Source organism: Adiantum capillus-veneris, chromosome 28, assembly GCF_014529385.1.
Source record: "Adiantum capillus-veneris isolate H3 chromosome 28, ASM1452938v2, whole genome shotgun sequence".
NCBI lineage: Eukaryota > Viridiplantae > Streptophyta > Polypodiopsida > Polypodiales > Pteridaceae > Adiantum > Adiantum capillus-veneris.
Window position 1 is genome coordinate 4,567,071 of NC_140958.1, and position 27,836 is coordinate 4,594,906.

Genomic DNA, 27,836 nt, shown 5'->3' on the forward strand with positions numbered 1-27,836 from the left:
TGAAGATCATCTACATCTTCAAAATCAAAGATAAGGGTTCAGCAGATCTACCAACCTACCTATTTACGGATTTTATAACAATAACCGAGCCTCATCAACAAATTCAATGACAAATGAAGACAATCAGCCCATCAACAATCAATCAAAACCTTCCATTGCCACCACGGACACTTTTCAATAGTGCCCGAGGACGGGCACTAAAATCGAAAGGGAGAAATGTTAATTGAGCCGAAGTCAGCTAACAGAAGCTGCTAAATATTGAAGACTTATGAATTCACATTGAAGATGAATATGAAGAAGCAGTGAAGATTGGAGTTACACACTTTTCATATTTTTCCAAAATGGCCATGTATTGTAATTTCTCAATCTATTTAGCCATTGTGATAATTGTAATGTGTTATGGGATCAATAAGAGTTCCAAGATGTAAAGAGTAGGTCAACTAGTATACCTAGGTTGCAGATACAATAAGTTGTGGAGCCTCAAAGGTCTTGGATGCCAGACATTACACATTTTAGACCTTGGCTAAGGTATAAAAGCCAACTTTGTAAAGTTTATTATTACGTTTTTTGATAATGAAACACAACGTAAGCTAATGGTGCTCACTTCTCTCCTTCTTACGCTTCCTACTCTCTTTTCGATTGTCGCATTGCAGTGTCGTTTGTTGCGTTGCAACCGCATATAAGAGCTCTACGCATTTCATGGTAATCCATAGATTTTGGCATTGCTTATCCACAACATAATTTCATCATAAGTAAGAATTTAATCTTAAAAATCATAAAATAAGTATAGGCGGGGTATTGGGTCAAAAAAACAAGGTCAAAAACTCACTGCTATTAATAATCATGATATTGCACTTGACCTAAAGTGAGAATTGAGACCTTAAGCATGTGTACCTAGGTCTCATAAACATGTCCTAGAAGTTTTGTAACGTTTGGATGTCGTTTGATGTTGTAACGGATGTGATTTGTTTACCAATGAGCGATTGGCTTTTGGTGATTTTTGTCACTTGAGTATAGCTTGAGTTAGATGCGTTTTTTTCGTTGTTTTTCAAGAGATTAACAACCTATTGTAGCCTCTACACACTAGTCTAGTCAGCTTCGTCCCATGGATTGACAATTATACTTGTGGTTCACGCTATGTCTGCAATAAGATAGGAGTGAGGTTAGAGACCCGTCCCACATGCTTATAGAACCCAATCTGAATATATCATTGTAGCTACAGACTATTTGACCAAATGGACAGAGGCTGAAGCAACTCAAAGGAATGATGCGAGAACCACAACCGCATTCTTATATGAGTATGTGTTCACAAGATATGGACTGCCAATAGAAATTGTCAGCGATAGGGGAACTCATTTCCTCAATGAGGTGATTGATTATTTGCTCAATGAATTTATGGTCATCCATAACAAATCAACTCCCTATCACACACAAGCAAATGGGCAAGCGGAGCATAGGAATAAAATTCTTAGCTCAGTATTGACTAAAGTGGTTAGTTCAGGACGCACAGATTGGGAAATGAATCTCCATGTTGCTCTATGGGCTTATTGAGAGTTTCATTCAAGACGACTTTAAATGCTACACCCTTTCACCTTGTTTATGGTCTTGACACCATACTACCGATAGAATTTCTATTGCCGACACTAAGGGTAGCTAAGGATCTTGAGTGGACTGGACATGAATTGTCAAGGAGGCTTGATGATTTAGAAAAGCTTGATGAGCAAATTCTAACTGTTGTAGCTCACATCTATGGACAAAAGCAGAAACAAAAACAGGTTTTTGATTCCCATCTAGTTACAAAAATCTTCAAAAAAGGGAACTTAGTTTTAGTCTATTCCCTTAAGCGACACATTCCCAAGTTTAAGAAAAAGGGAAACAGACCGTTTATCATTGAGTATGTATCTCCAAGTGGATCAGTTAAGTTGTCAACCCTAGATGGTGAACCAATGGATAATTGGATTAGTGGATGCCGTTTAAAGAAGTACAATTTTCCACTAACCAATGAATTGCTAGAAAAGATGCATGCAGCTAAGCAAAGAAAGATAAAACGAAAGCAGGTTATTGATGAAACCCAAGAGGAAGCTTGGCTTCGAGTTCACAAATGGAAAGTTGCTCTCAAAAATCAACAAATACCTATTCCCGTCAACACTCTGGAGCTAGATGACCGACTATGGAAATTACAGAAAGATGCAGTGTCAACAGATGATAAATGGTTAGATGGAATGGACCTTTGCATCAAAATACAGGTGAACAATCATAGCACAAATGCATTGGTCGATATAGGAGCTCGAGTAAATGCAGTCAGTTATTCCACGTACAAGAAAGTAACAAGTCAGCCTTTGAGAGCATGAATAACAACTATTAAATGATGCAACAAGAACCCAAAACCGACATTGGGAGGAGTCAACTTAAATGTGATAGTACATGGATGTTCATGCCCTCATCAATTTGTATGCTTACTAGATGAACACATGAATGAAACAATGATTCTTGGAATCTCATGGATGCGGACATACAAGGCAGTACTAGATTGGGATACCAATTAGCTCAAGCTATCACCTAAAAGCGTACAACTCATTGTTCCAATTGCACCAAGCAAAGAGGAATGGAAAGGAGGTTACCAACAGAACAAACCACAAAGCAATCAATCTTCTCCATCCTATAGACAAGCAAGTGCTACTAGTAGCATGCAAGGAGTTAGGCAAATTTGGGTAACAAAAGCACAACTTAAGGACAACATCTACTATACCAAAGATGGTTCCAAGGTTCAAAACACAAAGAGGAGCATCTTCAAGCAGGGAACCTAAAAAAAAATGGATTTCGAAGAAAAGGGAGCACTTATCTTCTCCGCAAACTGTAAAGCAATGGAGAGTTAAGTGTCAAAAGACTCAACCACAACATTCTGAGCAAAGCAAACCAAGATACCAATGGTGGGTAAAATCTCAACAACAATCACTATTGATACAGACAGCTCAAGAAATCAGTGTACCAAAGCATCTTGATGATACAATCAAGCAAAGAGCACACAAGCTACAAGATTTTCTCTTTGGAAGACAGCAAAAGAAAACTTGACATCAGAACCCCTTGAGTTAATTACTCAAGACCCAACTCTTGCATAGCATAATGGTTTTAATTGCATTGATTTTCAAGCATGGTAGAGCTAACCCATTTACACAGTCGTCCCGGAGTACGCCATCTAGGAGGGGTAGAGGGAAACTAAGTAATTAAGGGCAATGTTTGAAGAGGGAGTAAAAAATTTGATGTTAACGTGTGATTCTTTGAAAATTTACCTAGTAATGCCATTACAAATCATCAACAAGGGAAATTTAACTGATAACATCTCCGCGATGAGTGTAAATAGTGTATATACTATGAGAAAATCATAAAAAATGGTCTTTTTTTGTTATTTTTCATCTTTTTTCTTGATATTGGGACGTAAAAATGGAGAAATCCAACAAAAAACAATAAAGATGTGTTTTTCAGTGGATTTTATTAATTATTGGATTTTTACTTTTGTTTTTAAGCGCATTTTGTTATTTTCTTTGATTTTTTCAATAAACATGTCAAAAATTAATAATAAATAACAAATGATACCAATTAGAAATAATAATGATACGCTGATGATAAAAAAGACAAGGCAGACAAGCACAAAAAATTTCAATCAAATCGGCACATGGAAGCGGGAAGCCTAAATTAGGTGGCCAAAGCATACTTTCGCAAATTCTTGCAGAATGAGCTATTGGAATCCGATTGAGGAAATTTTTGAGTCTAATAGATTTCAGCCTAGTAGGACTAACCGAGGAATTCGGGGAAAAACAGTTTGGGAAGTCCGAGTATAGATATCGAGGGTAGTCTAAAATCACTACATTTCCACCTGTCACCCTTGGAGAAGAGAGCTTTCGACCTTCTTCGCGCGCAATTTTCGGAGTCCACAGTTGCCTGTTTATAGAATCATATCACACGAGACATGAGGGTTAAGTTCTATACTTATCAATGATCACTTCCGTATGGCCGGTAGCTAGTCTAAGCTCAAGGAAAAAACCCTAGAATCCGAGCAGTGCATGAAGTCCTACGACCAAAAAATGACCATAGCGGCCTATCAGCTCAACCAAATTGGACGAGACTTGAACTATAGCATACCCCCATATAATAGAATACTTCTATATCACCATTTGACCATTTGGCAGGGGTCGAACGGGGTCCCAAGTAGAAAAGCTAGGTTTTTGCCAGATGCCGAAATTGGATTCTGACTCCACAGACAGCTTATAGACCGAGTTTATATATGTTTCACATAGATGGTTTCATCAAAATAGTCAAGGCAAGCTCTCAAAAAGTAGAAAACAGCTCGAAGGATACAAAGCGTCAGATTTGACATACGAAGTCAAATTGACTCCAAATGGGCCAAAACTAGATGAGTAGCTTCAGAACTATGTAGTGGACAAGTCCATAGCCTCAAGAGTGACTAACCAACTCCACAGGCCATGTAGTCACAAAAATTGGTGACTTCAGAGTCGACAAAGCACGAAGTGATGCCGACACGACATAACTTTACCAAATGCAATTTAGGACTTGTTCTAGATGTATTGAATATGTTTAGGTAAAAAATTGTCAAGTTTAGCAAAAAAAGTTGACTCCTGTAAATAATCTCTATTATTTACTTTTATACTTTTTTGGCTTGAAAATTGTTATTTCACTTGACCTATCACTTGTACACACCTATTACATGCCACATTTCAAGTATGAGCCAAAATGATCAGTGATAACTTGGAAAATTGTCAAAAAACGCAAAGAAGTCCTTCCAATCCAAATTTTGAGTTATCTGTTACATTTTTTGATCCGAATCACCCCATATCTCATACCTAGAGTCTACATCATACCTAGAACCACGTTGCACAAAAAAATGTACATTTTGGTGAAAAAGTTAATAATCATAATTATCTACTTTCTTGCCAAAATGGGAGAAAATTGCAACTTTGACCCTTATGGGACCAAAGCACATGATGTCCCAAGCCCACTGACCAAGTTTGAGAAAATTTGGATTTCAAAATCTCAAAATCCCTTTATATCTACTGTTTCAGAGACTGAAAGCCTAAATCTGGCACCATTTCCACCCAATGCACTCAAATGATCCCACACTTCATGCAGAGCACCTAAATGTTATATATTTTAAGCCTATCATGTCAAAAATGCAAAAAGTTGGAAAAAATCCTCAACTGTAAATAATTGCGATTATTTACTTTTGTTGCAATTTTTTGCTTGAACTTTATGATTTTGATCTTTACATGTTTTTATGCATCTATGCATGTTCCAAAATTTATTTGAAGAAAATTGGAATCGATTTGTCAGCAATTCAGACTCGAGGACATTTCAAAGCAAAATTTGCAGAATTTTCTAACTTTGACATATTCACTTAACAAGAGCAATGCAAGATGCCAAGAAGGCCAAGAAACGGGTGTCCTAGAAGGAAAAGTTGCAAGAGCTGCCATCATACCAACTGGACCCAAGTTCAGTAAAGACGGCCAAAGCAACATAGTTGTCGAGAGAACAGCTTGAAGAAAACAACACCATGATTTTCACAGGCAGGTTCAATAGTGAAGAAGGACACCAAGTAGAGTTGCAACTACTACCAAAGAGATCTATGATGTCGCTCCAAAACCAACCAATAGAAGGTTGGGCCTCAAGGACTTCTACGACCAAGAACCATGCGGCGTAGATTTTCCAAAAAGCCTATGAGTTGTTGTCTACAATTAAAGAGGATGGATCAGACCAAATCATCAACCAACAAGGGAAAAAAGTAGAAGTGGTGATCACAAAAGAAATTGTGGCCGAGGCACTAAAGTTGCTGACTGAAGGGATGACAATGCGGGCCAGAGACAGAAAGACAACAAGCACTGTTGGAATTAGGGTTGCAGAGAAATGCACAGAGCTTAGAGAAGATGAAGGAATCTCAAGGCACACAATAGAGAGTGTGTTACTTAGTATGAAAATGGAAAGATAGATAGCCCTAAAGTGATGGGCATATATACAATGCTCGGGCGGAAAAAACCTCCTAAAGAGGGAAAAAATGCCTCGGCGGTCCTAGTGTGTCCACACACATCACTACCACATGTATATGGTAACAAATCCCCCCTGGAGTGATGCGGTGAACGAGAGCTGGCACATGAGTAAAGGGAAGTGCCATGCCTTAAGGACATGATCAGTCCACAAAGGGAAGTAGGCCCAAAGCTTTGTGGAACGCTTCAAGATTTTTCACGAGACAATGCCATTGTGAAAAGATCTGCAAGATTGTCCTATGTTGGCACATAAGCCAAGCTGATCTCTCCTACTGAGAGCCTCTCCCTGACATAGTGGTAATGCACCTCAATATGCTTTGTGTGAGCATGAAAAACTGGGTTTCTCTCAACTACCAATGTGCTCTGACTATTAGTGTAGATAGTGTTGGCAGTGTCCTGCCCAACACCCAAATTAGCCATAAGGCGTCTGAGCCATACACACTCAATCGTAGCTATGAAGACTGCCGTGTACTCAGCCTCACAACTAGAAGTGGCCACAATATGTTTCTTCTTGCTTAACCATGATATACATGAACTGCTAAGCATGAAACCCACTTGTGGACACTCACGTGTCAAAACAACCAGCCCAATCTGAGTCCAAAAAATCATGTAAGTCTGGCGCCAATGATCCCCCCTTGGGATAAAACAAGCCAAAATGTAAAGTGCCACTAAGGTAGAAAAAAATCCTCTTGACAGTCTGCCAATGCTTAGACCTTGCATAAATCTGCTGACCTGTGAGATTGCAAACTGAATATCCGACCTCGTGTTGCATACATAAATGAGGCAGCCAACAGCAGTTTGGTAAAGAGTGACATCAACACGATCGCAAGCATCATGTAGACTCAACTTCAAACCTGTTTCCATGGGAGTGGCAATAGGTTTGCAATCCTCAAGTCCAAACTTACATAGAAATGTCTATATGTAAGTTTTCTGACACAAGGCAATACCACCATCACACTGCTTAAACTATATACCGAAGTAATGATGCAACAGCCCCAAATCTTTCATCTTGAAAGTAGCATTCAAATCAGTCTTAAATTCAGCAATATGTCTCTCATTTGGTCCAGTAATCATCAAATCATTGACATAAAGCATCACACTGAGAAGTACATCATCCTCACGCTTTACATACAATGTGCTTTTTGTTGGACTGTTACGAAAGCCTCGTTTAACCAAAGGAGTGTCAGCCTTCTCATACCAATCACGAGGAGATTGCTTCAACCCATACAAAGCCTTCTTACATCTGCACACTTTGTCCTCTTGTCCTTTTATGACAAAACCACGAGGCTGCGTTACATAAACTTCCTCAAATATGTCACCATTCAAGAAAGTGGTAGCAATGTCTGATTCATGTACATCCCAACCAGAATGAGCTACCAAGGCACATAGAAAATGCATAGTCTTCATACGACAAGTGGGAGCAAAAGTCTCTTGATAATCTATGCCTTTTTGCTGTGCATAACCCTTTGCAACAAGTTGAGCATTATGGCGATCGATCTCACCATCCAGCTTGCATTTCAACTTGTAAACCCACTTCGTACCAATGGCCTTTTTGCCAGGAGGCAAATCACATAAAGTCCATGTGTCATTTTCTATAAGTGCATCATATTCTGATTGCATGGCAGCCATCCAATTTTCTGAATTCTGTGCTTCATCAAAAGACAAAGGCTCCTCAACATCATGTAAGCTATACATAGCGAAAGCATAACAATCTGATGCATAAGATGCATGGTGAGAGCTTGAACGAGTACGACTAGACAAAGATGCATCCAATTTACTGTCACGCAAAGTGTGTACCAGCCATTTTGGCATACCTCTAGCCTGCTCATTTTCAGCCCTCTCCTCATCAAGTACATCATGTACATCTGCATCAGTAATAGGCTGATCTGTAACATTTTTAGAAACCCCCATAGGCTGTACATTTGCCTCATTGGAAATTACATTCGTATTTCCACCACTGAAAAGAGGCAACAAAGTGTCATAAATGTCATGTGAGCTTACATTATTGTCTCTAGCACATGACAGCAAGGGCTGAACAGAATCTTCCATAAACACTACATCCCATAAAACTAGAATACGTTTCGTTTGCGGATGATACAACCTGTAACCTTTGCTTTCAGCACTATAACCAACAAAAATACATTTGATAGCCTTATCATCCAATTTTCTGCGCTGTGTTTGTGGCACCAAAGCATATGAAAAACAACCAAAAGCACGCATGTGCTTAATAGAAGGCTTTCTATCATGCCACACTTCATATGGAGTAATAGACTGCAAAGCTTTCGTAGGACACCTGTTAAGTACATAAGTGGCACACATGATGGCCTCAAGCCAAAAAGAATGCGGCAAAGCTTGACTTTTGACCATACATCGTGCCATTTCTGTCAGTGACCTCTTGTTCCTCTCAGTAACACCATTTTGCTAAGGTGTATAAGGCACTGTACATTGGTGTTTTATCCCACGAGTAGCCAGAAATGCATTGAATTCATGAGACATATACTCCCCCCCTAGATCGGAACGGAGGGTGCCCATAGTACATTTCGAGACATTTTCAGCCATAGCCAGAAATTGTTTGAAGCAAATAAAAACTTTGGACTTCGCTTTAAGTGGAAATACTCATGCATGCCTGCAGTAATCATCAATGAAAGTCACAAAGGACAGGTAATTGCCCAAGGACGGAGTTTGCATGGGCCCACAAACATCACTATGCACAAGCTCCAACCTGAATGTGGCCCGAATTGAACCATCCTTTGGAAACTTAGAACACTGCATCTTACCCAAAATACAACCTTCACAAACATGTTGGACAGGTGCTTCAAGAGGCGGCAAAGAAGCAACCATATCAGATTTCTGCAAACGCAACAAACTGGAAAAATTCAGATGACCAAAATGTGCATGCCGAAGTTTTGCATCTGAAATAGCCCTTGAATCTGCAACAGCATTTGCAACATTTTGTCCACACTTTTCACACAAATTGAGCTTATACAGCCCACGGCACAAAAGGCCAGATGCAACAATTTCATCACCAAAACTGAGATCATGAACTGTACATCTGTCATCCACAAATTTGACTACAAGTCCAAGTCTAGCAAGTGCGGATACAGACAAGAGATTCTTCTTGATCCCAGGTACATAAAGTGCATCAACAAGTGTGAAGGAACTGCCATTTGCAGCAATAAGCACAATCTTTCCAACTGCCTGAACCGGATTAGAGGCATTCTTGGCACAAGTGACTGAATTCCCATGAGGGCAGACTTGAGGGAGGTAAACAATTCATGATGTGAGGTAATGTGCTTTGTAGCACCACTGTCAAAATACAACACATGTGAATCTGCAGCAAGTGACAAGCATGCATCATGGACAACAAGATTGTAAGTGCACTCTGCGCTAAAAGCCCATTTTGCATCGACATCAGCATCACAGTATCCTTTCACAGAAGACTCAACAATGGTTGCATTTGTAGTGGAACCAACATTTACAATGGAACCACCCTCTTGGTTCTTAGCCTCTTTAACCTTCAAATTAGGACACTGCTTGATCAAGTGATCATTAGCTTTACAATAATGGCAACGCATCTTCTTTTTTCCCTTATCACCAGAATTTCCAGACGAAGTGCTTCCAGCAGAAGCATTAGGAACAGAAGTTTTGCCACTCGCAGCAGAAGAACCATAAGAAGTGGCTGCATTGCTGTTTGCCACCCTTTCTTTGAGAAGAGATAAAAGCCTGTTCAATTGTACGTTTTCTAGTCCTGTTTTTTCTGGAAAGTGACTCTTGCAACAGCAATGTGCATAATGCATCAAACTTGAAAACTTCAGGATTTCCTTGGGTCATAAGTCTCCAGGTACTAGCAAAAATCTGGTAAGGCATCAAGAACAGTCTGCACAAGGGAACTGTCTGAAATGACTTCACCTGCAGAAATAAGTTTCTCATTGATATCCTTGACACCAACAAGGAAAGTGTCCATATCATCTTCCACATGCATAATCTTCGACTCGAGCTCTTTACGCAACAAAGCAATTTTAGCCTCATTGCGTCTTGCATAAAGACCTGCTAGAATATCCCAAGCCGGCTTTGCGATTTTACTGAACGAATGTGAGGAACAATGGTGCGCTTCACAGACAATGCAATCAATGCATGAGCATGCGCATCCTTTATATCCCAACGAGCTTGTTCTTTCATAGGCAAAACAACTCTAATAGCAGCAATCCTTGCAGCAAGACTTGCAACATCCTCAACATCGTCTACATCCTCAGAACCAGGATGTACATCAATGCTCTGCACAATATTCTAGACTCCCTTTGACACAAGAACGTGTTGCATCATATAAGACCACATAGGGTAATTGTCTCCATCCAACCTATCCTCAGCAGCAAACATCTTGAAGACATCTGTGTTGTTGTCAGCCATGGTAAATGCTACACCTGATGTGAAAACTATCCGAAAATAGGAGAAATGGAGCGGGAACAACACGTGCTATATAGCACAAACCGTAGAAGACTGTAAGGCACATGTTATGCAAAAATTGGCACTAACAAAAATTTTGCACAAAATGATGAAATTGCTTGTGCAGACCTGCCTTTAGTGGAAACGGAGGCCGAAATGAGCCCGAATAAAAAATTTGAGCAGACTAATCTCTATGAGCACTCCCATAATATTTATCGACCTACAAACTCTCGCCAAAGCTCAATGAAATCGAAGAAAGTGAGCAGGCGTGTGCTGGAGCAGCTGGCGGCTAAGCCCGAGAGGATGCAACCTTCTCTGATACCAATTGTTAGAATTAGGGTTGTAGAGAAACGCACACAGCTGGGAGAAGATGAAGGAAGCTCAAGGCACACAATAGAGAGTGTGTTACTTAGTATGAAATTGAAAAGAGAGATAGCCGTAGAGTGATAGGCATATATACAATGCTCGGGGGGAAAAACCTCCTAAAGAGGGAAAAAATGCCCCGGCGGTCCTAGTGTGTTTACACACATCACTACCACATGTATATGGTAACAGGCACATTCACCAAGGAGACCGTTGCTGCAAATTTTGATGACCTCATCCAAAGGTAAGTGAAAGAACCAGCACGTTTGTATCATCAATACTTCCACTTTTTGGCAAAGAGACCGCCATGGTGTACCATACCAAATTATGCAGTTGTGACTACCTTCATGCAAGTGTTGAAGTCGACAACCTGGCAACCGATTGATCATGCGCAATATGTGCTGACAATGTTGAAGGGCACCAAAAAAGAAAGTAAAATCACCTATCTGGGAGCACCTGAAGTACTGACAAGAATAGCATACCATGCTATTGGTATGGCTGACAATTTTCCACCTGCCCCAGATCCGAACACATGGATTGTGTCTGCACAACCTTCTCCCAGAACCACCCGTTCGTCAAAGAGAGTTTACAAGTCAAATGAAGAATTGATCAAAAGCTCCCATGAAGCTCATAGCATTGAGAGCTCAGACAATGAGAAAAGGTGGGCCATAATAGACGAGATGAATAAGAAAGTTGTAGCTACACACCAGGAGGAGCCTTAGCAGAACAAGGTGAGGTTTGAAAGAGAAAAACAAACCTATGAAAGAAGCCGCCAAGCTGCAGATGAGGACCCAAAAAAGTGGGTTCCAAAAGAGATATGGGGACCCAAACTAAAAACCCTGCAACAAAGCATAAAAGACCCCACAAATTTTCTTGAACGTATGTACGCAGAGGCAGAAGCCCTAAAATTAAAAGAAGCTCAAGAGGCTGAGAGGAAAGCAAAAGAAGATGCAGTAGAGAGACAAAGAGAGACAGAGGCTATGGAACAAAGTGAGACAATGCACTATCAAGAATAGATGTCTCCGAAGACAACCTCACCTACTACGGAGCAAGAAGACCATCCGATGCCAAGCCCTCTTCCTTCACCAATAGTTAGACCCAATGACGACAAGGAATCCGAGGAAAAAGAGCCTGAACACTAGGAACAAACAGCAACTAGTTTTGAAGAACCCAAAGCAACAAAAACGGAGACATAACCATCTACAATCACGAAACAGAAAACCACAGAGGCAACCACAAATCTTGAAGCAACCAAAGTAGCAGAGGCAACCGCACAGCCTCAAGGAGAGGTAGAACCCCCGCCACAACCACAAGCAACCACCACATAGCCACCTAAAGAGCCACAAACCAAAACGGCTGAAACATCCAAGTAGCCAACACAGTCTGAAGACTGGGAGACAAACAACGAAGTCATCTTGCAAGAAAATGAATATGCCAAGCAGATGCAGGTGATGATTGTAAAATGCAAACAACAACACTTAGATACATTGCTAAGGCTAAAGAGCTGAAAATGGTCATCGATGCTCTACAAGGAGATTTAGATGACAGGATGAATGTCATCTCCGATCTACAAAGAAAAGTTCAAGAGCTGAAAGCTGAAGCCGAACAACACCATCTACCCAAAGAGAAACAACAAAAATAAATGGAGGAGCTGAGCGAACTTCTCACCAAGTTATCATATGCATGCAAGACCAAAGACCAACAACTAATAGAGGTAACAAACAAACTCCTAACTGCAACTCTATCCGTACAAAAGATCCAAGTGCATCTGGATGTAGCAAACACATCTCTGTAATAATCAGAGCAAAGGATCAATGATCAGGCATCATTTTTGTGACAAATAAGGAAAAATCATGTTGTTGCCTTGATCAAAGGTAGAGATAAAGTATATAAGGCTTTGTAAAAGAAGAGTAAGGATCTCAAACTAGAGATAAAGCTACATCAGTCACAAAGAAGAGACCTTGCACTGATGCAGGTACAACGAGAAGAGCAGGTGCTCAAGGAGATAGTAGAGCTCAAAAGATTCAATCATCTGCTGGGAGAGGGACAACCAGAGCCACAAGAAGAAGCAAGTACATCAAAGCAACCAAATGTTGAAATTCCATTAGTCTCTTTTGCTAAGATGGAAAAAAAACCAACAGAAGGGCTAGGAGGAGAAGAAGACTTTTAAGTACTGATAGCCATTTTTTGGCTCTCCGTAATTGCCATAGTGAGTTACCTCACCCTACCAAAATCATCTAAACACTGTGGCTATTCTTACAGGCGTGTGTGAGTTAGGGGGCTTTTCCCATATCTTGTTAAAACCCTCAGCTAGCTAGTCACTGGGCTAGTTGAGCCAAAAAAATAAATTCAAAAAATAAAATAAAATAATATTATGGCCCATTTGTGTGTAAATATTTCATTGTATATATGGCCTAAATATAGGGATTTTTTATAATTATTATGGTATTTTATTTAAATAATTATACTTAGGTGTGTGTTTTATTAAACTTGTGTATGCCTTCTTTCATCCTCTTACACCATAAGTATACTTTTGGCCAATGTGTACATACTCTAACCTCATATTTTTCTTTTATACAAATCACCTCCACATTTTCACCCTCACCCTCGTGAAAACAAAAAATGATTTCTACTCCCTTAGTGACGTTTATTATATTATTTTCATTTACTTGCATACATTTTCCTCTTTCACCCAAAATAATACAAAGAGAGACCATATCATATGATTCCAATTTCTTTCCATATCCATAGTTTCTCCATAATTGTTTTAATTTTTTAACTCATTATTCTAACACCATGTGCTCATTGAGCTAAAATCCATGAATAGTCCATACACTAGTCCCACCATGTATATATTGCTTTATTCACCAATAATCCTCCTCCATGCATGTGTAAAGGGCAACTTGGATGCTTTGTATTATGATATGACAAAGGAGGGGCTCACTCTTGGATGCATTGTACAAATTCAACAAAGAAGGCGGCCACTAAAGACTTTTGCAGGCATTAAAAATAGGCTTTTTGGTGAGAATTTTGGAACCTATCTCCGCTCGGAATTTCAAGAAGTGATCAGCAGTACAAATGTATCACACAATCTGAATAATAACCTCAAATGTTTTCATGATTTTTGGAGCTACCAACGGTGAGATAGGATTTTTTGAGTGGACCCCAGTCTGCCCACTTTTCTCACAAAGTAACCCATAGTCTTCTCTCAACTCCTTTCCCGCTTCCACACACACACACTCATTCCTCTCCATCCCTCACTCAAACCTGCAACTTTCACGGCTTACTTCATCTTCTTCACCATTTCCATCTCTCCTTACTCCATAGCTCAAGAGATTATCATCTCTACACACATATAGCTCAATTTCTCTCTCTAGAATCAAATTTATATTACCATAACCTCTTCATCCTTTCATAAAAAGAGAAAAAATCAGAAAATAACCAAGCTCAAGCCCTGCAAAAGGAGGAGTTTGATCATGGAGAATTCAACTTTCCCATGGTCACAAGAACTGCACCGACAAAGTTCTACAACCGCTTCATTCATTGGAGGAGAAGGTGCAAAATTTCATTTACATCTTGTGGTTTCCACCAAATTGTGTATATTCTCATCCTTCTGTTACTTTTTATCATTGTATAAATCATATAATGCACCTTGAGTGCATATGCCATGTAATTTTACCCCATCATACTAACTGCAAACTACTAACACTAACTGCTAAGCCTTTCTTGTAAATTGCACCCACTCTACTCTACCGTGGAGTAGGCAACCTCACACAAAAAAAATCACTCACCTCTCTAGAATCTTCTCTATTTCACCTCAATAATTATCTCCTCTTCATCCCACATCCATGTGACTCAAAAGACAAGAAAGCCCCACTCTCATAAGAACATATAAAAATTTTCATAAACATGGTTTTCTATGAAAATGTTGATTAGGTATAATCCCAATTAGGACTCTCCTCACCTATAAATAGAGCCCTTCTCCCTTTGTAAATGGCAACATCCCTACACTATTGCTCACTACTTTGAGCGTGCCATTCACCATCTTAGTTTTAGGGAGTGAGAGTGAGCTCTCTATTCACCATTACGTGTGGTGTATATGAAAGCTTCTTTAAGCTACTTGTAGCATTGTAAGGGAGTGAGTGATTCATAACTTCCAATCAAAGTTGTACCTACTCTTGCGCATCAATTTAATCAATAAGTTGGGTGCAAATCGCGGTTCAAAACTCTCTTGAGTCTCTCCAATTCACACTTGGCAACCTCATCTCGTTGGTTTAATGTGACGCATTTTCATTTTGAGATTCTTTTGTAGTATCTGCTTGTATGTGACTCAAGAGCTCTTGTGTTTGTTTTTTTTGCTTGTGAAAACATTATAAGAGGGTCGTATGGCAAGAGGTCTCCCATAACCCTAAGATAATGTGTAGATTGCAACATCATCAAACTTAATCGTGCCTCTTGACTCTCCTCCAAGCTGTTTATACACCCGCGTCAATCATTAAAATTGAAGCTAAGTTCTTGCACAAAGCCCTCTCTCTTTCTGTGTGTGTGTTTGGTGTATGTATTTGTAGAATTGAAATTAGTGACAGTGTACCCTTCCTTCTCGCTTGTATTGCTAAGGGATTCTCCACTTTTGCGTCCTAGTTCGCTCTCTAACTAGGTGGTGCCCCTATCTTGTTTGGGTTTGGCTGTTGTTTTATTGTTGTGTTGTGCTTGTGGTTGCCCCAGCCCTAATTGAGCAGCATGCGAGCCTTGAGGGGTGTTTAGAGGTCGCTTCTCTTGTTGCCCGTCCCGGACCGCCTCAATTTTGGTGCCCCCACGGAGGAGGGATTGTTTATTTTTGTGAAGGATCAGTCTTTAGCATAGTCAAGTAGTTTTCATGAATCACGAGAATTTGTATGATCCTTTCATTCCCATTGCAAGGCAAAAGGTACACATAATTGTAAGTACTAAGTTGAAATTTCAACGTGTAATTCGTAGAATTTTAGGTTCTCTGAGGTTGGCCGAGATAAACGCTTCAGAAAATCCTTTTATTTTGCCTCTCATTAGGTATGTCCTTAGTTTGGACGTCTATATTTTTGTTTTGTTTTAAGCATTAGGTCATGCATAGATAATGGATAACGGCCCAAGAATAGAGGTTTTCCCCTTTCATTTCACTCCACACATTAGAATAAACATTGCAATTAGTAGAAAAATCCATTTTCAACAACGTATGGTGTTCATGTTTGGTGCCCAAAGAGTAGGAGAAATTCTAGCATCACCAAACCCTGTCATCCTGCCTCTTATTGATTATCATAGGTCATTTGATGTGAATATTTTTATTTTGTTGTAGAATAGATTTCAATTTAAAAAATATTACTGTGTAAATTTTTTTTATAAAAAAAAAACGTGTTGTCACTTTGAAACTAATTCAATGGAGGCCCAACGCCAAATGTCCGGATATCCTCTTTTCTTTGGAGATCCTGGAGAGGCTGTGTAATTATTTTTAGCAAATTTCAAGATGTCTTGTCATATCAAGAGGATAGTAACTGATCAAGAACGTGTAGAGATGTTTGAGGTGGTCCTTAGGAAAGATGCTAGCACTTGGTTTGACTCTTTGCCTGAGCAAGTTAAAGGGAATTACACGGAAGTTGTCAATCATTTCAAGAGATACTTCTTTGATCCCCAAAACACTCAAAAGCTATGGCAAGACATTGTTTCTCACAAACAAAAAGACTTAGATGACTACTACTTGTACAAGCAAGAGTTTCTACGTTTTTGGGCTGTATGGGTGAGAAATGTTGCGTGACCCTGGTGATGGTGCAGAGTTCCTAAAGAAGGAGAGGTTCATAGCCGGACTCTTTCCTGACCTTAAGGTAAAACTTGATGTGGGTGCACCTGCTACCTTTGATGCAGCTGAAACTAGGGCTGCTAATAAATATAGGAAACTCAAGTGCTTAAGGGGATAGGTTCCAATAGAAGGTCTTAGACCCAAAGGTAAGTCACAAGCATCAACATCTAGGGAGCTTCCTCACTTTGCACAAACTGTAGGTCCCAAGGGACAAGCAAAGAAGTCAGAAGAGCGAGAGACACCACGACTTAAGAGAGTCTTGCAATGTTGGAATTGCGGAGAGTCTGGACATGGGATGTATAATTGTCATTGGCCCCGTGGGGAGCCAGGGAGGCCTAACTTGAACTACCCAGTGATGAATGTAGGTGAAGGAACTAGTCAACAACTACGACTTCTACAAAGGCCAAATGGAGCAAGACCACCTCCACAAGGAGTGGAAGGAGTTCCACCTTTGCCAGACCCAAATGTGCATGTGGTAGAGGTGACAAATTCAAAAGAGGTTGACATGGAAGAAAATGGCATTAAGCGTGGCCGTGGAAAAGGGAAGGGGAAATAAGGAGTCACGTCACAAAGTGATCATGGACGAGAAAAGAAGGCAAAGGAGACCAAGTAAACCAAGAGGACTCGACGTCGTATCAACCTCCAAGACTTCCCTCTTGGACATGGTATGGCTCCATACAACCTGTTGGAAGACATGAGAGGTAAGGGTCCTGATATCTCATGGCCTCAATTTCTTGCATTATGCCCACAAGTTAGGAGGGAATTAACAAAGGCACTTAGCACTAGGAGAAAGGTAAAAGAGAGTGTGCTTGTTGTAAAAATCGCACAAGCTGAAATGAATGAGGATATTACACCTGTGCTAGATTGTTACATCAAAGTAAGAGTGGTTAGGAAAGGTCTAGTGGATGGGGGTGCACAAATTTGCATCATGACAGAGGGACTCATGCAAAGACTAGGCATGCACATCCATGAGACACCTGAAATCAAAGTGAAAATCGCAAACAATAGCAAGGCTAGGTGCGTAGGCATTTGTAAAAATGTCTTTGTGGAGGCCTTTGGCATTAAGAAGGTGGTGGATTTTTATGTTTTGTCAACCAAGGGAAATGGTTACCCATTTATCCTAGGAAGACCATGGCTAATAAAAATGCGAGCTTTGCAGGATTGGGAAAGTGGAAAGTTGATCTGCAGGAATGACAATCATAAGAAGGTTGTCTTTGACATGAAGGAGCAACGTGAAGAGGAGCTCCATGAAGAATCATCTCAAAGTGAGACGGAAGAAGATTGGACCGATAACACTTCAGAAGAAGAAAGTAGTGGCAGCATTACTGAAGAGGAGTCTTCCATTGAAGTCATGGGGGTAAGGTTTAAGCCAAACAACCAGGAGACCTCTTGTCGAGGTTTGGAAGAGGTAGGTACTCAAGAGAACCAAAATGTGCAAGATGAAGGAATGTTAGAAGGTATGTTGTCTACAGCACTTACAAAGGACGAAAGAGAGGAGTTCAAATGTGTGTTAAGGAAATTTCCTAGGCTTTTGCTAAAGACTACACCGATGTGTGTGGAGTGGATGTTGTTCAGCACAAGATTAAGTTGAAGCCAGAGGCTACACCTAAGGCTCAAAAGCTATGAAGGCTAGGAGTCACCAAGGAGTAGGCTCTACTCAAAGAGGTAAGAAAACTTCTAGCAGCAGGTCTCATTTATCCAGTGGAGAATTCGAGTGGGTCTCTCCCGTTGTTGTCGCTCCTAAGAAAAACGGCAAGTGAAGGGTGTGTGTGGATTACCGTCCACTCAATGAGGCAACAAAAAGAGATCACTTTCCCCTCCCATTTCAGGATGAGATACTAAATGAGGTATTTGGTCATGAGAAGTACACTGTGTGTGATGGCTACTCGGGTTACTTTCTATTGAGCTATATATAGCACCCTGGTCCCCTCTATATAAACTTATCTCGTGTGATCAATAGACACACTTTGGGGTTCTATTTCTCTGCTCTCTCTCTCTCTCTGAACATGGTATCAGAGCAAGATCCAAAGTGTATGCAGGCATCGATAGAAGAAGCTAAGTCTCTCGTTCTTTTCAGTTTACAATTGCATATCGTTTCCAAGTTTAATTTAAGTTTACGTTGATCTGTTACGTATCATAAGAGCCGACACGTAGTAATGATCCTTGATGGGATATTGTTCGCATCTGTGTTTATTTATGCAAGCTTAAGCAGGGGCAGTAAGCAAAGCTCGTAGCTTTGTTTGTAGCTAGTTCATGGGCACTTGAAGCATAGCGGCGTGTGAACTCGGCCACAAGGGCCTGCCACATCAACAACCACAAACGCCATCCACGGCTGACGATGACCACCACAAGAGAGATGATGTGCTACCGGCACGCAGCACCACTATCTCCCACAGAGAGCGCTTAAGCATGGGCAGTAAGCAGCGCTCGTAGCTTTGTTTGTATCTACTTGAAGCATAGATGCATGAAAATTTTTTTTTGACAGCGTTCTAGTACGTGAACGAGCAGACTAAATAAGAAATACACTCCAACGCTCACCCTGCACGTAGCCCCGTCTCCCAAGGCTTCATCTGTTGCAAAGATGGAGAATTGGCGTTCATCTCAGAACTGCACGCAAGCGGATGCTTTAATAAACGCGACATATTTAGTTGGCTGGCTATTTTAATAAATCCCTAAAGTTAATGCCTATTTTTAGCTACAGTAGTGGCTAATGCTCTTTTGGGCTTTCTGCTCGGCATCTGCCATGGATCTCTGGCGAGTTGGTTTAACACCTCATGATCTACACAGCGATTCCTGCACAATTTCATGTTGCCTCGCTTGTTACCCTTGATATCATGAGGAAATACCGGGTACTGTCAGCCACTGAAATCATTCATGGTCACCTCCCACCGTGTGCAGGGTCACCTAGATGCTCGATGGTTCTGCTGCTCTAGTGCGAGGACAGGTCAAGGGGGTTGACGTTTCTGTAGAGAGAAACGGCTTGAGTTAGACAGCGAAAGAGCTGCAAGCTGTTAGAGAGAAGGTGAAAGAACCTATCATATCGTTAAGGAAAAGAAAATCAATGGCTTCAACACGGCCTTCTTCATCAGGATCATGATTGCAAGTGTATCAAGTGTATGGAGCAAGCATCTTACGTTTCCAACTTCATATCTTTCGTTTGCAGCCTGATGTATTACAAGCGTAGGGTATGTTAAGTGCTCGTTCATGGGCACAGAAACAAAAACTGTATATGATGATGGAAACAATCACCTCGTTGACGTTTTGAGATGCAATTACAGCCAGGGTCTGAGGGCAGTATTGAATTCACAATGAGGGCAGTATTGAATTCACGCTGGCGATAATCTAGCCATCAGACTATGATATCCCAATGGTCCACACAGGTTTTTTAGAAAAGCTTTTGTTTCTTAATGGTGAGCACTCCTCATGAGACGACTAGTCTAAAGATGACTATACTTAGGTCAAATGATAGCAGGGTTACATTAATCGATGCAATTTATGACATGCATGCTACTGACTTTTACACATCTTTATTTTTATGATCACGTTGTAGTCATGGTGTGTCGCGCTTGTCACCCTCTGCAGACCACCATAAAACAATTTAAAAAATACATTTGTTAATGATATGCAGAAGTACATTCAATGCCATGTTTACGTCTTCATGTGCATCATTGACGTAAAAACGACAATGTTTACCAAATCGAGCCCTATGATGTCACGGGTGAAGTTACATGATGCGTCTTTATTATATTCATCTATGGTTTGAGGTGATATTATTTGTTGTGTTTTTATTTTCTCCATTGATCATGGCTTTGGTTCTTGATACATAAAATATTTCACGTGATTTTACAAAGCAGTTATCTATTGACTAGTCATTGTCTTGAGGTTTTGCAGATTTTTTGCACAAAACTAGTGTCTACATTTCCATGGTATGTAAATCCATGATGGCAATTACTATTTTACAATATTTATTGTCTTGAGGTTTTGTAGATTTTGCACAAAACTAGCGTCTACGTTTCCATGGTACGTAAAGCCATGATGGCGATTACTATTTTACAGTTTCTATTTGAAGAATGTGTCTTTCATGCCATGGTACGTAACTCCATGATGATTATTCCCATTTCAAAGTTTTTGTAAGCGTCTCTAATTCCATGGTACGTAAAGCCATGATGATGATTACTATTTTACAGTTTTATTTGATTTGAACAAAACATCTCTAATGACATGGTACGTAAAACCATGATGATTGTCATTTTAAAGCTTTTCTAAGCGTCTCTTATACCATGGTGAATACCATGATGCCATGGTACGTAAAGCCATGATGATAACAACTATTAGCCCTTGAGATCGTGGGGACCCCAATATGTTCATTACATCTCCGCTTTGTATATATGTGTACACATGTGATTACATTGTTATTACATTTGTTTCTATGTCATTTGCACATGTGATTGCATCGGCATCATGTTTGTTTCTATGTCATCTCCACAGCGGCGTCGCGAACCGTCAGTAAGGACAATGTGATGTGGTTACTTCTAACCTTCACGTCTCGATATGTTTCTTGAGCTGATATTGTTTACAGAATGAAAGTCACATCAAGCAATGTGTATAGAGGCTCAAAGATATTCAAGTTGCCAAAGATATTGAAGGTTTTCAAAGATATTGAATAATTTGCATCAATTCAATTGCATATATTATTAAAGACCCTTGAAAGGGCACATTGTAAAACAGGAGTGATGTAGCTCCTTTCAACATTGTAAATGTATATTTAAAGTATTGTAATATAACGGTGGGTATATATAGAGTTGTGGGTTTTTCCCTTGATCCCCCAAGGGTTTTTTCATCCACAATTAGGGACCTTCATTTGAGTGGGGGTGTTGAGCTATATATAGCACCCTGGTCCCCTCTATATAAACTTATCTCATGTGATCAATAGACACACTTTGGGGTTCTATTTCTCTGCTCTCTCTCTCTCTCTGAACACTTTCAAATAGGTATCGCATTGGAAGATCAGTTGAAAACAACCTTCATCACTCGTTGGGGTTGTTATGGTTTTAGAGTCATGCCATTTGTCTTGAAAAATGCTCCTGCAACTTTCCAATGCTTCATGAACATGGTGTTTCAAGCATTCTTTGGAAAGTCCATTAGGGTTTTTATTGATGATTTTTGCATTTATAGCTCAAAATCATTGCATCTACAAAGGGTGGAAGAAGGTTTAAAGAAGCTCTACGACATGGGAGGTCAACTCAACCCCGAAAAGTGTCACATAGGTGAGGATGAAGTGATCTTGCTTGGTCACAAGGTTTCCTATAAAGGCATTGAGGTGGATCCTTCAAAGGCAAAGACTCTTATTGAGCTCCTATCACCCAAGAATCTCAAAGAGGTCATCTCGTTCATTCAAAAGGTGAAGTATATGTCACGCTTTTCACTTAGCTTCGGAGTTGCTTCATCCTTTGCAACAGTTGACACAACAAGTAGAATTTGCATGGTCTGATGAGCTTGAAGAGTACTTTTGTAACACTAAAGTCATTTTGTCAGAGCTACCAACACTCATGCCTCCTTGTTGGGAGTACACATTCTTTGTTAGCTCTAGTGTTGGGAAGGAAACAATTGGTGCAGTTTTATTACAACAAGATCCCCACAGTACCAGTATGCGACCCATCTACTTTTCTAGTATGGTCATGAATGCTTTGGAGAGAGGCTACACGGAGGTAGAACTCATGATGCTTTCTCTCATGTTTGCGGTGAGAAAGTTTAGATCCTACTTGCTACCAAAACCTTTTGTAATTCTCACTGAAGAAAATTTGTTTCCTTGGGTGTCTTCTCAAATGAATCTTAGCACTAGGATCTCAAAGTGGATTATGGAATTGCAAGAGTTCCAATACTCTTTCAAGGTAGAAGATAGTGTGCGTGCACAATTGGCAGGGATCCTTCTTTATAGGGTACATGAGAAGGAGATTAAGGTGCCTGAAGTAAAGACCCTACCATTGCCACCACCTAAAAGTATTCCTAATGCTTCTACCTTGTTCTTTGATGGAGATTTTCTACGAGCCACAGGAAAAGCAGGGGGAGGGCTAGTGTTGCTCAACCCAAGTGGAGAGGTGGTCATGAAAGAGAAGGTCAATCTACCAGGTTCAACTAGCAACAATGAAGTAGAATACGACACACTACTTCATGGTTTAAAGATATGCATTGGACAAGGTATAGAACGTCTCATGGTAAAGGGAGATGCACTTCTCATTGTGAAGCAGATTTTAGGCATTTGGTCATGCAAGAATGAAATCTTAAGGAAAAAATTTCATGCCATTTGTAGGATGTTTACTCTGTTTGAAGAAGTGCAACTATATCATATTTCTAGGAAACAAAATGAAGATGTTGATTTACTTGCAAAACAAGCAGTTACATGTGTTGAGAAATAAGTGCAGGTCATCATGGTGGCAGCAGCTATCAAGCAACCGAGATACTAGGGATTGGAGTCATTGGCTCCCATTATTGGCTACATTTTGGAGGGCGAGTTTCCACAAGACTTCACTAAAGCTCAGAAAAGGAGACTCATGAAGAAGGCAACTTTCTATCTCTTCCTAGAAGGCTCCCTCTATCAAAGAGGGAAGGATCAAGTGTGCAGAAGAGTACCAAATATCAAGGAATTCCAACCTTTTTCAAAGGTTTGCATGAAGAGGCATGTGGTGGTCAATTTGCCCAAGAATTAACTGTGAAGAGGATTTTGCTTGTAGGGTATGTTTGGCCAAGTTTGCATGTGGATGTTCAACATTGGTGTAAAAGCTATCACAATTGTCACATAAATGGAAATAGAAGGTTGGTGCATGGCCCGAGGCAAATAGTGCTTGCAAATGGACCCTTTGAAAAATGAGGCATTGATGCTATGGGTTCTCTGCCTAGAACAAAGAATGGTAAACTCTACATTCTAGTGGTTGTGGACTACATGACTAGGTGGGTAGAGGCTCAAAGTGTGGCAAGGGTAAATGGAAAAACAGTGAGCAAGTTTGTCTACACTAATATTTGTTGTAGATTTGACACACCTCTACAGATTGTTTTGGACAATGGTCTGGGGTTCAAGAAGGGTTTACTCACAGAAGTTTGTGAAGAGCTTCACATTCTACATCGTCATAGCACACCATACTACCCACAATCAAATGGTTTTGTGGAGAAGGCTAATGGTGTCATTGTAGGAATCATTAGAAAGATGGTGCAAAACAAGACAAAATTATCGGATGACTTCTTGGATGGTGCCTTGTGGGCATATCAAGCCACATATAGGGAAGCCACGGAGTTCATACCATTTCACTTGGTCTATGGTCAAGAGGCTTTGCAGCCTATCGAGCTCAACATTCCAACAATGCGGCTTCATGGCAGAGGTGCACAAGATGATCAAGAGGTATAGATGGATTGACTTCTTACACTAGTGGAGCTTGAGTGGAAAAGAGAAGCAGCTTATGAGTGCTACAAGAGGTAAGCCACACAAGTGAAAGAAAAGCTCGACAAGAAATTGAAGGACAAAGGCATCAAGGAAGGAGAGCTTGTGCTAAGGTATGACAATCGACTCGACAATCGTTTTGATGCCAAGTTTGAAACTAGATGGCAAGGGCCATACGTAGTCAAGAAGGCTTTCAATTCAAGTTACTATCAGCTTATGGACTTGAATGGTAAAGAGCACTCTAGGAAGGTAAACGGATATCGCTTGAAGCCCTATTTGAGTCGCCTTCTACCAAACGATCTACCAAAGATCTGTCAAAAGGCCGTTGTCTCATGTAAGTATTGTTACATGAAGCATGAGTGTAACTCCAAGCAAAATTTTCAGGGTCCAAACAATGAAGATCTCGTCAAGGACTCAGAAGCACTCTCTTTGGAAAAGATGCTCTATGATGGTACATGAATATACCATCATCCTAGGGGAGGGCTAATGATAGCCGTTTTTCGTCTCTCCCTAACTGCCATAGTGAGTTACCCCACCCTACCAAAATCACTTAACACTAGAATGGTAACAGGACACTTTTATGTCCTTAGACACTTTTGTGTCCTGTTAAGTGACCATTTTGCTTGAATTATTTGAAGAGTATGAAAATGAATTTATAGATTATATATATCCACAAAGTTTCCTTATGAGCTGAAAAAAACTTAGCATTTTTTTTTGAGTATCGATCTCACCATTAACCTTAGTCTTGCACAACATTTTTGAACATAAATTGCGTGAAAAAACGGGTCCTGTTTTTTGCTTGTTTTCAATTTTTGGCAACTATACCACTCTAAACTTCATGTTTGTGAGGTTTAGATAGCTAGAGGTTAGGCCTTCATAGTTCTCAACATGTTTTGATGCTTGTAGGGAGAGCTAAGTGTTAAAATTGAAAGTTATGACCAATTTACAAGAATTTCATAATCTTGTTTTTTGGCCAAAATTAGCACTTTTATGATTTTTTTGGTGGCTTTCTTGATATCCAAATTCAATTTTGATTGTGTAAGTGTAATGAATAACATAAAGCTAATATTCCTTGAGTTTTGGGGGACCTAATATGCTATATAGCATAGTATATGATGATGGTTGAGTTTTTTGATTGCTGAAGAATACGATACATTTTAGAGTAGCAAGTATAAATTTCTCAATATTGGTAGTTTCTTAGGCCAATTGTGTGTATTTTGTAGGTAGTGACCATATCCAATCATAGACTACAAACTTGGCTAGATATGGAGTAGTTTCTATGGGTTTCTAGAGGTCATAATGCTAAACCCAGTTTTTTCATGTTTGCTGTATTTAGCACTTTATCATTGCTCCCAAGGTTCCAATTGTAAGAGATCCATTATCCTTTTGACATGATCCATGGCTCCTTTTGAATCCAGAGGCCCAAAGGGAACTAAGAAAACATGTATATAGTATCTGTATTGAGCGTGACTATAGAAACTTTGATGATAGGTCCGCAGAATGGCAAAAATGCAACTTTTTTGTACCTATTTTTTTTCCCAAAAAAAAAATTAGTGAGGTAAAAGCAACCATAGGTTCTGGTCACCAACCCTATGAAGTTAACGGGGTATTTTATCTCATGTCCTACAAAAATCTCCACTCTTATTTATATGCAATCAACCGTAAGAAATTGCTGTTTTGGGCAAAATGCACTGGTCCATCAACTTTGGAGGCTTGTAGTGACCAAGGGATGAGAAAAATTACAAGTTTCTCATTTTTTCCATATGTAGTAGTTATTGAACTATAAGCTCATGAAAGGACTTTTCCAAATGAGTGGATCTACTATGGTTTTGGAATTTTTTCCCAAAACCCTGAAAGGACACTTTTATGTCCTGTTATGTTACCATTCTAGTGTTAAACACTGTGGCTATTCTTACCTTTTCATTGTACATAGGCGATATCTTCTTAAAACCCTCAGCTAGCTAGTCACTGGGCTGGTTGAGCTAAAAAAATAAATAAAATCAAAAAAATAAAATACATTATGGCCCATTTGTGTGTAAATATTTCATTGTATATATGGCCTAAATATAAGGATTTTTTATAATTATTTTGGTATTTTATTTAAATATTTATACTTAGGTGTGTGTTTTATTAAACCTGTGTATGCCTTCTTTCATCCTCTTACACCATAAGTGCATTCACTACAAGAGGCTATTCATATTAGCAACGCTCACACAGCGACGCTCAAAACAAAAATTCCCGGCGTCGCTATGAGCGTCGCAAATTTACAAAGAAATTTGCGACGCTCATAGCGACGCCAGCTCGGCTAAAAAAATAACCGAGCGTGCCCAAAAACTCAGATCTCAGATCTGAGTTTTTTGACGCCCTCAAGCAAGGAGCAGGTAACGCTCTCCCTCTCTCTCTCTCTCTTTTTCTTCTCCACACACACACACACACACACACACACACACACACGAGGAGAGGAAGGAGAGCCAGGTATGCTCCTTCCCTCTCCTCATTCTCATGTTCCCTTCCCCTCTTTCTCTCTCCCTCTCTCTCTCTCTCACTCACACACATACACACACACACATAGTGTTTTTGAGAGAGAAAGAGAGAGAGAGAGAGAGAGAGAGAGAGAGAGAGTACAAACAAAAACAAAAACGCACACACACATACATAAACAAAGAATGCACACACACATTGAGAGAGGAAAAGAGAGAGAGAGCATGCATAAACAAAAAACGCACGCATTGAGAGAGGAAAAGAGAGAGAGAACATGCATAAACAAAAAACGCACACATTGAGAGAGGAAAAGACAGAGAAAACATGCATACGATCGAAAAAAATAAACACACATTGAGAGAGAAAGAAGGAAACTCTAATTTAACGTCGTAGGAAACTAATTAAAATTAAAAGACCTAAAGATCTAGCCGACGAGGAGTTGAACTCAAGACCTATTATTCAAGAGGGAAATGGCATAATCAATCTATCATACTTGGCATGGGTGATAGAAAGGTTATACCATTTATCTCTTTTTATTGGCACACACATCCACACATGCGCACACACACAAGAAGAAGAGAGTTATAACGTCGTAGGAAACTATCTTAAAAGACGTTAAAGATTAGGTTATATGTAGACTTACATTAAATTAGATTTAGGTTTATTTTTAACTAGATTTACGTTTATTTACGCAAGATTTAGATTTACGTTATATTAGATTAGATTTAGGTCTCCATAGACTGCGCTGCCTGCATGAAGCGGGTGAAGAAAGCCCTCAATGGAATATAGGGTATTGCTGCCTTCACTCATGGTGGGCTCCGTCGATCCAAAAGTACTGGTGAAATGTCTTCAAAAGATAGGGAAGAAGGTGGATCTTCAGGGCGGCAAGAGTCACTACATCCCCGACACAATGACCATCTAGACAACCTCTAGTCATTCAACAGCAACTTCAAAGTTAGTAACAAGAGCAAGAACGGTCTAAAGGGCCAATTGCTGTCGTCAGATGTGGATGGAGATGAGGCAGCGTCACCGCCGGAAGTTAACTCTCACATCTTTAGTGATGAGAATGCCAACTCTTGCCGAGTTATGTGAAAAATTATGTGTTAAATCAGTTTTAAGGTTCTTATAATCCCTGTTAGTTTAGTTCTTTGTTTTTAATATAACATAATTTACGTTAGATTTAGATTTATGTTATATTAGATTAGACTTAGGTTTATTTAGGTTTACCCACACACAC